This window comes from Nesoenas mayeri, assembly GCF_963082525.1.
Source record: "Nesoenas mayeri genome assembly, chromosome: 1".
NCBI classification, from domain to species: Eukaryota; Metazoa; Chordata; class Aves; order Columbiformes; family Columbidae; genus Nesoenas; species Nesoenas mayeri.
The window spans coordinates 212494149-212510117 of NC_137541.1; positions in this window are offsets into that span (position 1 = coordinate 212494149).

Genomic DNA, 15969 nt, shown 5'->3' on the forward strand with positions numbered 1-15969 from the left:
CAACACTCCCTTATGGCAAGGAAAGCCAGCTGGGCTTCTTTAGGAGGATCTCCAGAGGTTCCTTCCAACCTCAGACAATCTGTGAGCCTGTAATAATCCCTTCAATACCAGTAGGAGGAAGGTGGACAACCCCTGATCAACCCCTTCATATCCTTGAATCACACAAGACATCTTGGCTTCTTTTTGTCTGGTATCAACCACACACCTACACTGACCATCTCAATCAGTAAACAGACCTCCAGACCTCCCCTAATCCCACCCTGAATTCCAGCCACAAGGTGCATCCCAGGGTCTCCATAGAGTGCCTGGGGCAGGCTCTGGTCTCCACCGTGCTGGTACAAATCTCCATGAGCCTTATTCTCCTTCCCGTGGCAGTGCAGCTCCACAAACCCCAGAGCAGCTCCTCTGGTTTGGTTAGGCACCACTGAGACCAGGATCCAGCCTCTACATTATATATTGCCCTATGTCAAGCTGTCTTAGGTATGTTTGCAATGTGCATTACGCGATGACACTGTAGTTTAAGTTCAGAAATACCCACAGCACTGAAGAGATGGGAAAAGGGGTTGAGAAGAAAAACCCAGATGGGCGTTAGCTCAGCCCTGAGTGGTGCTGGAGCCAAGGATGAGGCATCTGCCCAGACATGAAGGTCCCACCAAGGCAAGTCCAAGCTCACCATCTGTGGCTGAGGTCACATTTGCTGCTATATCTGATAGAATCATAGAATCATAAAATAATTTTGGTTGGAAGAGACTCTCAAGATCATCAAGTCCAAGTGCTATGTAACTGGTTTTAGCTCCCCATCACACAGGGCTGGTGGTCACACCAGGGCATGGCATGCAGAATTGGGCGCCTGAGATCAAGCAGTTTCGGAGATGCTGGATGGTTATATACAACCACTGCTCTGCCTAAATGAGGGTGGGTCTTGGGGACTGCTCTACAGGGTCAGAGGTAGGAGGCACAGGCAGCTCCTACCTGCAAGAAGGGGGCTCAGCAATGCCTTCTCCATCCCTGCATACACTGGCTCTCTGATGGGTTAGAACCTCCTTTCATAGAATCATACAGTCATAGAATCACAGAAGGATTTGTGTTGAAGGGACCTTAAAGCTCCCCCAGTGCCCCCCCTGCCATGAGCAGGGACATCTTCACCAGCTCAGGTTGCTCAGAGCCCCGTCCAGCCTGGCCTGGGATGTCTCCAGGGATGGTTCATCCACCACCTCTCTGGGAACCTGGGCCAGGCTCTCACCACCCTCAGGGCAACAATTTCTTCTTCATGTCTGGCCTGAATCTCCCTCCTTTAGTTTAAAACCATCACCCCTTGTCCTATGGCAACAGGCCCTGCTCAAAAGTCTGTCCCCATCTTTTCTCTCAACCCCTTTTAAGTCTGGAAAGGCCGCACTAAGGTCTCCTTGGAGCTTCTGTTCTCCAGCTGAACACCCCAGCTCTCTCAGCCTGTCCCCCAGCAGAGCTGTTCCAGCCTCGCATCATTCCTGGGGCTCCTCTGCCCCTCTCCAGCAGGTCCATGTGTGTCCTGTGCTGAGGACCCAGAGCTGGACCAGCACTGCAGGGGGGTCTCACTAGAGCGGAGCAGAGGGGCAGAATCCCCTCCCTGCACCTGCTGCTCACGCTGCTGGGGATGCAGCCCAGGACACGGGTGGATTTCTGGGCTGCAAGCGCACGTTGCCGGCTCATGGCCAATCTTGCACCCCCAGCACCCCCGAGTCCTTCTCCTGGGGGCTGCTCTAAATTTATTTTACCTGCCTCTCATATTAACCCCCCATGTTTCTGTACCTCCCCTGGAAGAATCCTTCCACACTTGCTTTCTGGCTCCCAACCACCACCTAAGTTTAACTGCACAAAGAAATATAAATCCATGGATAGCCACCATCCTCATCCCTGCACCATTGACCTTCATCCCTTCAGACCTGGTCTCCCTCCTCACTTCTCACCAGCCACATCCATAGGGTGAATAATATGAGGGAAGACAATGTCTTTGTTGGGTTTTCGGTCCCCAGACTTCCCGCTCAGGAAGCTGCATTGTTTGGAGGCATGTTAAACCCATTAGGCTCCAGCTTGTTGTTCAGTGCACTCTGATGGATGTTTCCATCTCGGCAGCATCTGCAGGCTCTACGGCAAATGGGGTGAAAGGCTTTACGTTATTGTTCTGTGTAATTCTATTTCCCTCGTGATGAGAGGCGAAGGAGCAAGTACCGTAGCCACAAACAAATTAACAAATGCATGGGCTGATGTAAATTGTACCAAGAGGAGACTGTCTTAACTGTGGTATTTGTACAACTCTTAAGCGCAGCTTGCAGGAGAGGTAAATTCAAGCAGGGACCTGTATGCTTCTGAGTTACAAGCTCCACAGCATCCTCTGCAAAAAAACGATTGCTGCCCTCAGCCCCATTTCAAGAGACAAGATATTGCTCCAGCGAAATACAGGATGGGATCAATAAAGTAAATTCGATCGTAAATTAAAGAAGCATCCACGAAAAGCTCCTCTGAACCTCTGGAGGGTTAAGCAGTGCAGGAGAAAAAGCACCCGCCTGTCTCCGGACCACGGCGTCCAATATTGCCTGTCTCTGGGAGCCGAGCTATGATTAATTATTTACAGTTAACGACTTTGCTGCTGGAGCCTCTTGAAAGCTCAGGATAGCACAGGGCGAAGAAAAAGGGTTCTAAGGTAGCAAGGAAGGAAAGAAAAAGGAGTCTGAGCCCAGATTTGAAGTCATGGGTATGTTCATGGAGCTGGTACCCATTGCAGGCTTAACACCCTTCTTTCCTTGGGTAACTATATTAATGTTTTAATTTCCCTCTGACAACTGGTGTGAACTGTGGGGTTGTTATATGCAGGGACAGGAGTTGGACTCAGTGATCCTTGTGGGTCACTTACAGCTCAGGACATTCTACGATTCTATGATTTTATGATTCCATGTCTTTGCCTGGCCTCCTCAACAAAAAAATACACTTAAATAGAGGCACAAACAAAAAATCACATGGTCTCTAGGAGTATTTTGGTGCCCCTGCCCATCATTTCTACACCCTCCTTTACATGTGTGCATCCTTTAACCCTTCAAGGTGTCCAGGAAGATAATACACCTGGAATCAGTCCAACCTCTTTCCTACATAGTCGTCTTGGTAGAAGAGAAAGGTAGAAAGCACTAGTAGAAATGTTTTCACTAATCCCTGCCCAAGCATGGTCTAAAAGCCCCTCACCCTTTGCTGTGCACCGTAATCACCCCATATTTCCCAGACCACCATGGGAAACCTTGTTTTTTCATTCTCCAGGGCTATTCTTAGCATTAAGGATGACCCGCATCATCTCTCAGCAGCCGGTGGCTGAGGATGCATGGCCACATCTGACTCCATCCCACCACAGACACCTTTATCTCACCTTCAGTGAGGTTTCCTACTCCTATTTCACCGATGAAAGAAGGAAGGGGTGTGAACGGCTGAAAGACCCAAGGGGGAACACATTTGGCAGAGATCTGAAATGCTGCACAGTTTGCCAGCAGTTAAAAATGAGAATAACCCATTGCATGTAGATACTGTTGATCCACTATGCTTCATTAGGAATAAAGCAAAACAGAAAAGTGCTTCGATCCAGCACAAAGGGCAATGACCAGACCAAATAAAAAGGCAGATAAGACCACATAGATTAAAAAAAAAAATGCATGAAGATAGCAGCATGCTATTGACAGGCTGAGTTGGGCTGTTCAGCCTGGAAAATAAAAACCTCCAGGGAGAACTTACTGCAGCCTTTCTGGACTTAAAAGGGGCTGAGAAGAAAGATGGGGAGAGACTTTTGAGCAGGACCTGTTGCCATAGGACAAGGAGTGATGGTTTTAAACTAAAGGAGGGAGATTCAGGCTGGAAATGAGGAAGAAATTGTTGCCCTGAGGGTGGTGAGAGCCTGGCCCAGGTTGGCCAGAGAGGTGGTGGATGAACCATCCCTGGAGACATCCCAGGCCAGGCTGGACGGGGCTCTGAGCAACCTGAGCTGTGAAGATGTCCCTGCTCATGGCAGAGGGGGCACTGGGGAGCTGGGAAGGTCCCTTCACCCCAAACCGTCCTGTGATTCTATGATTCCCCATCTGTTCCAGGAAGGAAAGGGTGCTGCAAAGAGCCCTGCTCTGCAGGCTGCACCCAGCTGTGCCCTCCAAGGAGCTTTGTCCCAAACAATAATGCAGAAGCTGAGATGCTGTTGCAAAACTTGGGCTGCCTAATGACTTCCACAGCACCCTTGCAGCCCAGCACCCGCCCCATGTCAAACCTCCTCAAAACCGCACTAGGAGGGTGTCAGACAAAGGTCACCCCACACACAGAGAGGGTTTTAAGCCAAAGAGTTTGTTTTTCAGGGTGGCGGGGCAGGGTGCAGCTTCAGTGCCTCTCACAGCTGCAGGTCCATGTGTGTCCTGTGCTGAGGACCCAGAGCTGGACCAGCACTGCAGGGGGGTCTCACCAGCGCGGAGCAGAGGGGCAGAATCCCCTCCCTGCACCTGCTGCTCACGCTGCTGGGGATGCAGCCCAGGACATGGTGGAGTCTGGGTGAGCAAGCTCCTTCCCAGAAAAGCGCTTTGTGAAGCCGCTTTGCGAGCAGCGATACCGCATCTGCTGCACCACAAGGGAGGATTTAACCCTGGATTCTCCAGACCAAGCTCTTGCAGATGCTGTGGATGCAGCAACGCCAGCATCTCATACAAATACAAGTCCCAAATGACCAGCCTACATATCTTAATTAGCTAGCCCAGAGCAATTAGATTGTGTTTGCACAGGATACCATGATTATACAATGTGCTTAATGAGTGTTAGAGGCTGCTGTTTGTCAGCTGGGGAATGATGGAGCGAGTGGAGAGAAGGGAACGGAGCTGGTGAGGGGCTGGAGCACAAGTGTGACGGAGCAGCTGAGGGACCTGGGGGGTTCAGCTGGAGAACAGGAGCTGAGGGGAGACCTTCTGATCTCTGAACTGCCTGAAAGGAGCTTGGAGCCAGGGGGGGTCGGACTCTGCTCCCCAGGAACAAGCGCCAGGAGCAGAGGAAACGGCCTCAAGTTGCGCCAGGGGAGGTCGAGGTTGGATGTGGGAACAATTTCTTCCCCAAAGGGCTGTGGGGCATTGGAACAGGCTGCCCAGGGCAGTGCTGGAGTCACCAGCCCTGGAGGGTTGGACAGACGGACATGAGGTTCTCAGGACATGGGGCAGGGACAGGGGTGGGGAACGGTTGGACTCGATGGTCTTGAGGGGCTTTTCCAACCAAAATGATTCTATGATTCTGATTCTACATTTAGAGGGCTGTGCTGGTTGAAGAATGTGGCTGGGGCCACAGGCAAATCCCTGCCTGCAGGAGCGAGGGCAGACGTTGCTCTGAGCTCCTTTCACACCTCAGGACAACCCGGCAACATCCCTCCTCCTTTCTGAGACCTTCCCTGCCAGCCTCAGAGACATGGTTTCTGCATATTGCTCTACTGGTGATGGGATGTTTCTGCAAAGCTGGAGCTTAACTTCAGTCATCTCTTCCTGGTGAGACACTAATCAGGGCAACATGGTCACTGGAAGCCTGCTTGGTGAGCTGATGGCCTCCTGGTGACCGAAGGGGATGAGCTTGACCCACACAGGGATGGATGGGATCGGATGGGATGGGATGGGATGTCTAAGAAACACAATGGTGGGGCAAGGAGTGATGGCAAAGGCACATTTCTCCCTGAACACCTCCTGATTAAGGTGCCTTAGCAGCTGAGGTCTCCTCCTCCTGGGATGGTCTTCACCATGGATGGCAACTAAAGACAACTCAGCCAGCATCTGCTCCCCATCTTCACATCTCAATATCTCACAGACCAGCCCTGATGACACCATTCTGGTCTGGCAAACCCTTCTGATCATCTTCATCCCAACATGTGGCTGTTCGTCCTCCTTTCCCCTCCTTGATCATGGGGAGTGAAGCCCCATGGCCAAGCAGATGCTGCAGTGAGACATGGAATTTGTGCTTTACTCTCTCGTGCAGAGCTGTACCCATCCCTCTGACACATCTTTATTCATCCACACATATCATCAGAGGGGAGAGGTGTGATCTCAGCCTAGTGAGATATTTAAAATGCTAAACGCTGCTCCATTGGAGCTTTGAGTGGTGCTTTTCACCTTTTCTCCCCCAAACCACAGGGGCGTGAAATTCATTTGCTCAGGAAACACAGCCACCGAGAGGATGGTGACAGCTGTGACGGAGGGTGACAGGCAGAGGTGGCAGGATCTGTGACCGTAAGTGGTGTCACTAACCCAAACACAAAGCCCTTTAAAGCCAGCATTGCACCCTGATGAAGCAGAAAATCGTTTCCTTATACACCTGTGAGTAAACTCTCCAGCAAAATTACTTCTCCCGCAAAACTCAGAGGGACTTTCTGTGCTCAAGAATGGTGTCTAGAAGTCCAGAAGGTGCAGGGGTGACCAGGTGTCACCAAGGATGACATCTGGGAGATGATGTTCTCAGTGCAGAGAACCAGAACCAACCAGAACCTACTGAGCACCCACAGGTTTTACTCATAGACTTCAGGGAAGGTGATGGATGAATGGTCTTTCAGAGAGCAAAGGTGCCTGATGCTACAGATCCATCAGCTAATATTATTCCTTCATCTATGGATGAAGGATTTGCCTTCAGAGCCCCATTTTTTCCACATTTTTAACCCAGGTCACAGCATCACTTGGGATGGTAGAACTCAGTACAACAAGCCCTGGGTGTTGTGGGTACAGGAAGCCGAGCTTGGATGCACCAGCACATCAGTCCCACACTGAATGATGCCATCAGGCTACAATAAAATATCGCCATTAATTACAGCCTTGTTCCCAGGAGTTAGCGACCTGCCAAGTGGCAAAGCGGGGGGCTAAAATCTGGGGAATAACCCCCTTACGTACAGAATTCAAGCAGATAATCTCATAAAGCTTTGCAGCGCAGATTAAGATGCTCCACTTGTCTCCACGCTGTCCTTTCTTTGATCCCCAGGCAGCAGAATTACCCCAAAACCTCCCAGTTTCTCTGGGACTTGCACCATGGTCCTCGATACAATAACAGGGGACAAGGTTCGGTGACACCATCCTATTCCCAAGGACATGAATCCGTCATGATGCCTTTATTAATAGCAGCACGGCTCCTGTTAGCTGAACAAGGAAAAACACACGCTGGGCTCAGCAGAGCTTGAGTAAATAACGGCGAATGTAACACAGCGAATTAAATCCCAGCAGGGGAGACAAAATGCCAGCAAATATCCCGTAATCTGTCTTCCTTCTGCTGAATTTCTAGATAATTTTCATCCGCCGGCGGTGAAACTGGAATAGCGTCAGTGTGTGTATTTGTACACAGTGAGTGTGCCTGTGTTAAATGGGAAGCTGGCTTGGAAAGGGGGGGTGCAAAGATGCTTTATAATACAAGAAAAGGAAAAAAAAAACCAGTGTATACAAATTATTCCCTGCCTGGAACAGCATTGAGAAATAAAAGGGATGCATAGATGTGCCTAAATGCTGTTTCCAAGTGAAAATGAGATCAGCCCAGCTCGGTGGCTCTTTGTAATGAGAAATGTGTCAGGGGTGACACATCCCAGAAACCCCACAAGAAGCAAAACACAAGGAAATCCGTTACTGAGAAGTTAAAAGACTAGAAAAAAAGAGAAAACTGATGTTGAAACACATGAAATACAACCATGGGTGATGAGACAGGGGCACCGGGTGCAGGGCAGGACCAGGTGCTCTCCAGGGGTCCCTGGCCTGTTCTTACTTGGGAAGGGTGAAGCTTTCCTCCAAGTTTTGATGGGGTCTCCTAGACCTCCCTGCTCAACCCAGCAGGTTCTGACAGATGCTGGAAGCTTGAGACCTTCTTAGAGGGGTCCTCACCTGCTCCAAGATGTGGTGAAGGGGTTGGAGCTCACCTGGTGATGCCAAAATTGAGAGGGGAGCTCTCACATCATCCCCCATGGAGACGAGGCACTGCAAAAGGTCAATGTAGAGGAGCTGGAGCTGTGGGTGCTGTCACAGAGCTGTGGGGTTCACCTGGCACTACATCTGCACAGGGGACATCTGGACCATCTCCTGGACTATGCTTGCAGTCAACAGAGACCATCACTTCCATGGCCCAACCCATGCCCATCAGAAGAATCACAGAATCATAGAGTCATAGAATCATAGAGTCATAGAATCATAGAACAGTTTGGGTTGAAGGGACCTTCAAAGCTCCCCCAGTGCCCCCTCTGCCATGAGCAGGGACATCTTCACCAGCTCAGGTTGCTCAGAGCCCCGTCCAGCCTGGCCTGGGATGTCTCCAGGGATGGTTCATCCACAATTTCTCTGAGCAGCCTGTTCTGGTGTCTCACCACCCTCAGGATAAAAGGGAGAAGGTCTCCCCACTGCAAATAAATGGGTTGCTTTTGGGTAGTCATCACTGAGAGAGCATGAAGCTGCCCTGAAACTCTGCAGATCAAGGCCACCAGAGCCATAAGCCCGGCTTGGGGACTGTCCCTGGGTGCTGGTTGACCTTCATGGTGGCGACTGCCATCATCATGCATCCTTGGGAAGAAGACGGTGCCCATTGCATGGGTTGGGTTGACTTCGCCTGCAAGAGGACAAAGTGTCCCAAGAGCAAAAGTGACTCAGAGCACAGAGGGAAGAGGTTACAGGCAAGATGTTGCAGCTGAGATGCCCAATCTCAGCCAGTTACATAAGCAGCAAGGCTGGGAATTGCATAATAACACAAATAATTTGTACAGTTTCATTTCCAAAGGCTGCCCAGGACTCTAGAGATGTCGGGGTCTGGTGTCCCCAAAGACCCCCCTGCTCTCCATCCTTCTCCTGTTACTTCCAAAGCTCTCATGGGATCCATCCCACTCCTCACAAAACCAACATCCCATTAAACCTCGGTGCAATTCCCACCCTTGTTTCTCCCCACGTGAACTCTGGTCTTGCTTGTGCTGGCAGTTTGTGCTGCAGGTGAATTAAGTTCATCTCAAGGGCATTCAAGGCATTTGCCAGACAGGGATCTCACAGCTTCGCAAGTTTTACTCATTCTCTGTTAAGATTATTTTTGCAATACATTGAATAAAACAGTTGGCCTTCTGCTCTGGACCCAGACAGATGCTGAGCACAGGGGGAAGAACAGATGTGGTGTGCACTATGGAAAAGTCGTGACTTGTGTCCTCAGTGGGGATTTTCTATTTTAGCACCACCCCCCATGTGTTTGGCAGGGAAATACTCCCTGTCCCAAGCAGCAGCAGGAGGAAGAACAACAAATTAAGTATGAAAAGCCCTTTTTTTTTACAGGAGGACCTGCCTTCCCGTAGACACGGTGCTCAAGTCTATAGAGAAACATCTGCCAAAAGGAGACTGAAGGAAGGTGATCCCAAAGTGGAGTTTTTATAATCTGGGGGGTTTATACATCTTAAATATCTCCCTGATAATTTTTCTCCTCTGTGCTTTAATGATGCTTGGACAGGAATGAAACTGAGAAAAATACTGGCTTTTTGCTGAGTGTTTCTAAAGAGCAGTGAGACTTTGCAGCACCATTCACAAGGTGCTGGAAGAAACATATAAAAGCAAGAAAAAGTCAGTGGCCAGAGGGGCTCCAGCACCTGATGGATGCAGACACACTCTGATGAGCAAAACTAACTTATTGAAGAGGAAGCTATTGCAGAATGAAGAGCAGGAGACACTGCAAAAGCCTCGTGTCTCGCACAGCATCCTGAGTGAAAGCCCCAATAGCTCCCTGCAGCACAGTCTTCCTGGAGAAATCCAGATGTTGCCTGCTATATATTACCTAAAACTTCTAAAAAAAAAAACAACCCAAAATGAGAATTTTCCACCTGCACACATGGTCTTCCCAGGACAAATAACTTGATCCCCCACGCTGATGCTGAGTATTGCATGAGGAGCACCTACACGCGTTTGCTTCCTGCTCATCTATTTCCACGGGATATTCAAAGACAACTCTTTTCTCCCTCCGGACTAAGCCAAAGATTAGCAATCAAAGCATCCCCAAAATGTTTTGGGGAAACTAGTAAGATTTGCTTCACTGGGAGGTAGGAAAGATGCCGGTCACCCACATGTAAGAGGGATTGATCTGAGGGCAGGTGCAATGAAATGCTGCTACAATGAACAGGGAACTGAGAGCAGAGATTAGGAGAAGTGAAAACAACTTCCTTACCCAGCAAAACAGACGTGGAGAGGAGCTGGATATAAACACCCAGGAGGAAATAGGGGAGAAGAGAGTTGGTGACATTATAGGGCAATGCTGGGACAAGGACAAATGCAAGACCCAGCCCAGCAAAGCCATTTCAGGTAGAAGGGGGAATTAATTCCCATCACAACTAAAACTCATTCTTCCATTATTTAATATTAATGGACTGCAGAAAGTCATCTTTATTAGGAAGGGATGTTACTTCTTTTCCTTTTGTTACCAGATTTTCTTACATCCTTTGGAAGAAGCATCTCCTGCTCACCCCTAGAGCAGGTACAGGCTGGAACACCCCGGTGGGTCAAGGAAGACCAGTGAAACAAGGAGATTGTTTGCTGGAAGTCCCCAGACCTGCAGCTGGAGCCACATCTGGCCCCAGTTGAGCTGCCTGTCTGCAGCCCAGCACCCGGTCGGTGTCAAGTCCTCTCCTACCACCCCAGCAGAAATCCTGTCCTGGGGTTTCTCCAGCCAGCTGCCCACTATCAATCTCTCCTAGAGTATATATATATATATATATATATATACACACATATATATATACACACACCCATATATCTATATTTCAGAGCCTTGCAGGGTGTGAATCAAGTTTCAAGCCAGAAATTCCCCACCCCACTCGCTGCCTTGCAGCCCCTCACGCTGCTGCCTCCATTTGTTTTGAAAATTAACATTTTCAAAGCGTGCGGGGGCAGGTGCTGAGGTGGGTGATGAGGCTCCCAAGACATCCTCAAGTCTACATTTAGCCAGGTAACAGCTCAAAACACCAGATATTTAATCCATGGGGTGGCTCAAGCATATGCAGAAGGTTTAGGATAAAGCTGGGATGTGCTGACGAACCAATACCAGTATCCGCAGGGGAGCACTGGGACAAACTGGGAGCCAGGAACCACAAAGAAGACATGTGGGACAACGAAGATGCTGAAGGGAGTGGAGCATCTCCCGTGTGAGGAAAGGCTGAGGGAGCTGGGGCTCTGGAGCTGGACAAGAGGACACTGAGGGGGGGACTCATTCCTGGGGATCAATATGGAAAGGGGGAGTGTCAGGAGGATGGAGCCAGGCTCTTCTGGTGACAACCAGTGGTAGGAGAAGGTGTAATGGATTCAAACTGGAACACAGGAGGTTCCATTTAAATATGAGAAGAAATCTTTTCATGGTGAGGGTGGCAGAGCCTGGCCCAGGCTGCCCAGGGGGGTTGTGGAGTCTCCTTCTGTGCAGACATTCCAACCCACCTGGACACCTTCCTATGTAACCTCATCTGGGTGTTCCTGCTCCATGGGGGGATTGCACTGGATGAGCTTCCCAGGTCCCTTCCAACCCCTGACATTCCGTGATTCTGTGATGTTGGGATCTATTTTTGACCAGACCGAGGTCCCCAGACACCCTTGGGCTGCTGCAGAGGAGGCAGCAAACCCAGGAGCTCAGCAAAGCCGGGTTAGGAACGCTCGTGTGAGCCAGGATTAAGTATTTCAGAGCCTGGAAATCCCACCCACACCCAGCAACACGGCTGGCGAAGGCAAGAAAACTGGAAGAGTAGGAGGGGAAAACGCAGATAGATTAGAGCCCATTGCAAAACAACCAAATATTAAATAACAACCGGAAGGGCTGGGAGTCAGGAGGGCTCTCACCGCCAGCTTGATGACAGTGGTTCCCCCAAAAGCCCTTCAGAAGCTTTATGAGGGAACTGGACTAAGCAGAGCACAGGTTTATATGTGTCCGGTCAGACAAGATAGGGGCAAAACCTTGCTCAGACTACACATTTTCCAACAGCTACTGCCTCTTAGTGGATGGCAGAGCAGATGAATGCCACAATGGAGACCCCAGCAGGGGTGCAACGCTCCTTTCTAACACTTTTCACCTTTCTGGCATCTTCTGCGTGAGCACAAGATACCGCAGACCAGTGCGGGGCAGGCAGTGGAAGGAAAACAAAATGCAGTCATGATATTTCTGCACACAACTGATAAAAGGCCCTTTGGAGGGGATCGATATGGCTTGGACTGGTGAGGAATCAGATACTGATGGGAGGTTGGATAAAGGATGCTCCGTTGCCCGCTGGAGACATACCAGCAACCGCGGGTGAGCTGCGCTGCCTCGAACAGATGCTATGTAAGGTTATAATATACAGCTGGTAGGGTGAAATATAGACCGGAATATTGGTAAACTCCTGAAGCAGCTAAACTCTGGCCTTTTTTTTATGGCTGGGTATTCTTGGTGCTGTTCATAACAAGCCCTAGCTATATCTTTTTTTCCCTGTTTGCTCTTGTTCTTTGATTTACCACACCATCCTTGACTGGTATTTTCCTTGTTGTTATGGACCTGGAGCACTAAGAACAGCAGTGAAGAGCTGGGAGCCTTGTCTGGTTTGACACAAAGCAGCAGGGCCTGATAGCACCATGTTCTAGAGATCCCACCTGTTTCTCAATGCATCGCAGGGGGTTCCAGCTGGAGAAAGTCCATGGCACAGCTGTCAACCCACGGACACTGTGAAAGGTGCCTCAGACACGTATCCAGGTGATACAGGAGTGAGGGATCATGAGATCATAGAATCATAGAACCATTTGGATTGCAAGAGACCCTCAAGAGCATCGAGTCCAACCATTCCCCACCCCCGGCACTGCACCATGTCCTGAGAAGCTCATGTCTGTCTGTCCAACCCTCCAGGGATGATGACTCCAGCACTGCCCTGGGCAGCCTGTTCCAATGCCCCACAGCCCTTTGGGGAAGAAATTGTTCTCCAGATCCAACCTCAACCTCCCCTGGCACAACTTGAGGCCGTTTCCTCTGCTCCTGGCGCTTGTTCCTGGGGAGCAGAGCCCAACACCCCTGGCTCCAAGCTCCTTTCAGGCAGTTCAGAGATCAGAAGGTCTCCCCTCAGCTCCTGTTCTCCAGCTGAACCCCCCAGGTCTCTCAGCCGCTCCCATCACACTTGTGCTCCTTGTGACTCAGCAATTGTCTAAAAACCCCAGAAATATAAGAGCTCCAGGTTGCATCCACACCCCCACATTGCAGAGATCCTTGGGCATAACATGCCTCTTGAGCAACAACAACCTGCCCAGTAACCCAGCATGGCCAAGGCATGATCAGCTGGGCTTTGCAAAGCACAACACCTACTTCCACCATTTAATCTCACCTCTTAAGTGTTAAAACTCAGAGTTTTCAGGGGGGACAGGCTGGTACCACTGCTGACTCCCACCTCTAAGGCTTTAAGCATCAGCTGCTCTAAGGGAAACATCAGCTCCACCCACCCATGACCCAGGAGAAACCAATAAACCTGCTTCACCTGAGGTCCAGCTAAGGAAAACTCATTAGAACACAGGCAGGAGCAGGGGGAGGCAGCAGCTCAGCCCAGAGCTTGTCCCCAGGCTAAGCCCAAGCAGAAAATGCACATAACAATTAAAAGGATGCAACCCATCACCCTGGTTGCTGGGCTGCATCTTCACAGAGCTGCACAAAGCCTTTTCCCTACTGTCATTAACCCTTTCCCACTCCCTGCCACCAATTTTCTCCAAGCCAGGAGGTCCCACCAGCTTTTTCTGACCAACACAGTGACCCTTCCTTGAACTGGTTCTTTTCCCAAGCCATACACTGCTGGAGAACCTTGGGTTTGGCCAAGGTTTCCATGTGACACCAACCCTGTGCCAGCCCAGGGATGGGTCAGGTCCACACCTGCCTGGCATCCTCCCCAAAAGCTCGTTAAGACCTGGAGTGAAAAGGGGCATTGTCAAAGAAGAAGAAAAACCGTAAGAGAAACCAACCGTGGCCGCCTCAGAGGTTGGAAAGCTCCCTGTAAAGGGAGAAAAAGAGTAGAACTACATTACTGGGAGGAAAAAAATACTCCAATAAATAAGCACAAGCAGAGGGCAAGTGACAAAATACACGTGCAGAAAGCTGAGTGCAGAACATTTGTAATTTCTCTTCTTTTCCCCTTTATATTTTAAGCTGCTGGAAACATCCAGCTCCCGAGACAAACAAGTTCAAAGACTCTTGCAAAACAACACAGGGAAAGTGGCGTGAGAAAGTTCACATCTACCGAACCCTCAACCCGTCCTGCAGCCCGGAGGCAGATCCAGAGCAGAGTCGCCCTCGGCATCTCCTCGACGCGGCGGTGCTGCCATACTCACAATTTCAGGACTCTCCGGACCCCAATCCCACCACGTTGGGAGCGGAATAGAAAGTTTCCCTCCGACGGCGTCTGCTGAGGCCATTCACCACTTTTACTTCCCAGCAGGGAGGTGGGGATGGGTGTGGGGAGGTGGGGCTTAGGCTGCAATTTCAAAAAGCCGGACTATATTTGAACCAAAACTTTTGCAACCTCTTTCAATAGTTTGTTGGTTTGGTGTGTTGTTTCTTTTTTTTTTTAACTTCATTTTCCTGAAGCTGCAATCCAAAAATGACAGAGGCACCCGTGCGGTTTGCTGAAACGGGGCTTTGCAAACTGCTCATGCAGTCCCAGTCTAAACTAATCTCTGCTTTTGCTCCATCTCTTGCCTCCCATCCCGTTTTCACTATGCACAGAAGTCCCATCCCACCCCAGCTTTTTCCTTACCTTTTCTTATTCCAATTGCTTTATCTGTATTTATTTCTTACACTTCCAAAACTGCCATGTTAGGCCAGGATTTGTGACCAGGCGTGTTTGTTTGTATAACCCTGGGTTATTTATTTTTCAATAACTCTCCCTATTGTGTAGTTTCTTTCGCTAGTCACTCTGGCATTTCCAGGTAAGAACCGGCGGAGTTAACAAACAGGTAGCCTCAGTGAAAGCTGTCAAAGGGAAGCTGGGATTTATCCCCTTGGGTATCTTTTGGGTGCTTTTGTGTGTTTGAGTGATGTGCAGGACCATGGCTGTGGGTGGGCATAGGGGATCTCCTTGTCCGGACCCAGCGGGAATGCTCTGCCTGGATGCCGGCACAGTTGCTTGCAAGCCACATCAGACTTCGATACATCTTCCTCCTCCTCAATCCCAGTTGCTGTGTTTGCTCCATCTGCTGCCAGTTTGGCTGGGGATGGTGACCTGGATGGAGGGACCTGGCCCTGTCCCCAGCCATCTCCATGCTGCAGAGAGATGAGGGAGATGAGATGCTGCCTGCAGTCAGACACATAGAATCATTTGGGTTGGAAAAGCCCCCCAAGATCATCGAGTCCAACTATTCCCCAGCCCCGGCACTGCCCCATGTCCTGAGAACCTCATGTCCGTCTGTCCAACCCTCCAGGGATGGTGACTCCAGCACTGCCCTGGGCAGCCTGTTCCAATGCCCCACAGCCCTTTGGGGAAGAAATTGTTCCCACATCCAACCTCAACCTCCCCTGGCGCAACTTGAGGCCGTTTCCTCTGCTCCTGGCGCTTGTTCCTGGGGAGCAGAGCCCGACCCCCCTGGCTCCAAGCTCCTTTCAGGCAGTTCAGAGATCACAAGGTCTCCCCTCAGCTCCTGTTCTCCAGCTGAACCCCCCAGGTCCCTCAGCCGCTCCCATCACACTTGTGCTCCAGCCCCTCACCAGCTCCGTTCCCTTCTCTCAACTCGCTCCAGCACCTCAAGGCCTTTCTTGGTGTGAGGGATGCAAAACTGACCACATTGCATCAGCAAAGAAAATCTCAGTTGTCTTTTGCTTGAGCAGGGCTGTGGAGGTCCCCAGCACAAAAGGATCCATCACTGGTGAGACAAAGCAAGACAAGGTTTAGCTCATCACAGCTGAGGAAACATCAGGAGGACCTTATCACTGTCTAAAACTACCTGAAAGGAGGTTGGAGCATGGAGGGTTTTGGTCTCTTCTCCC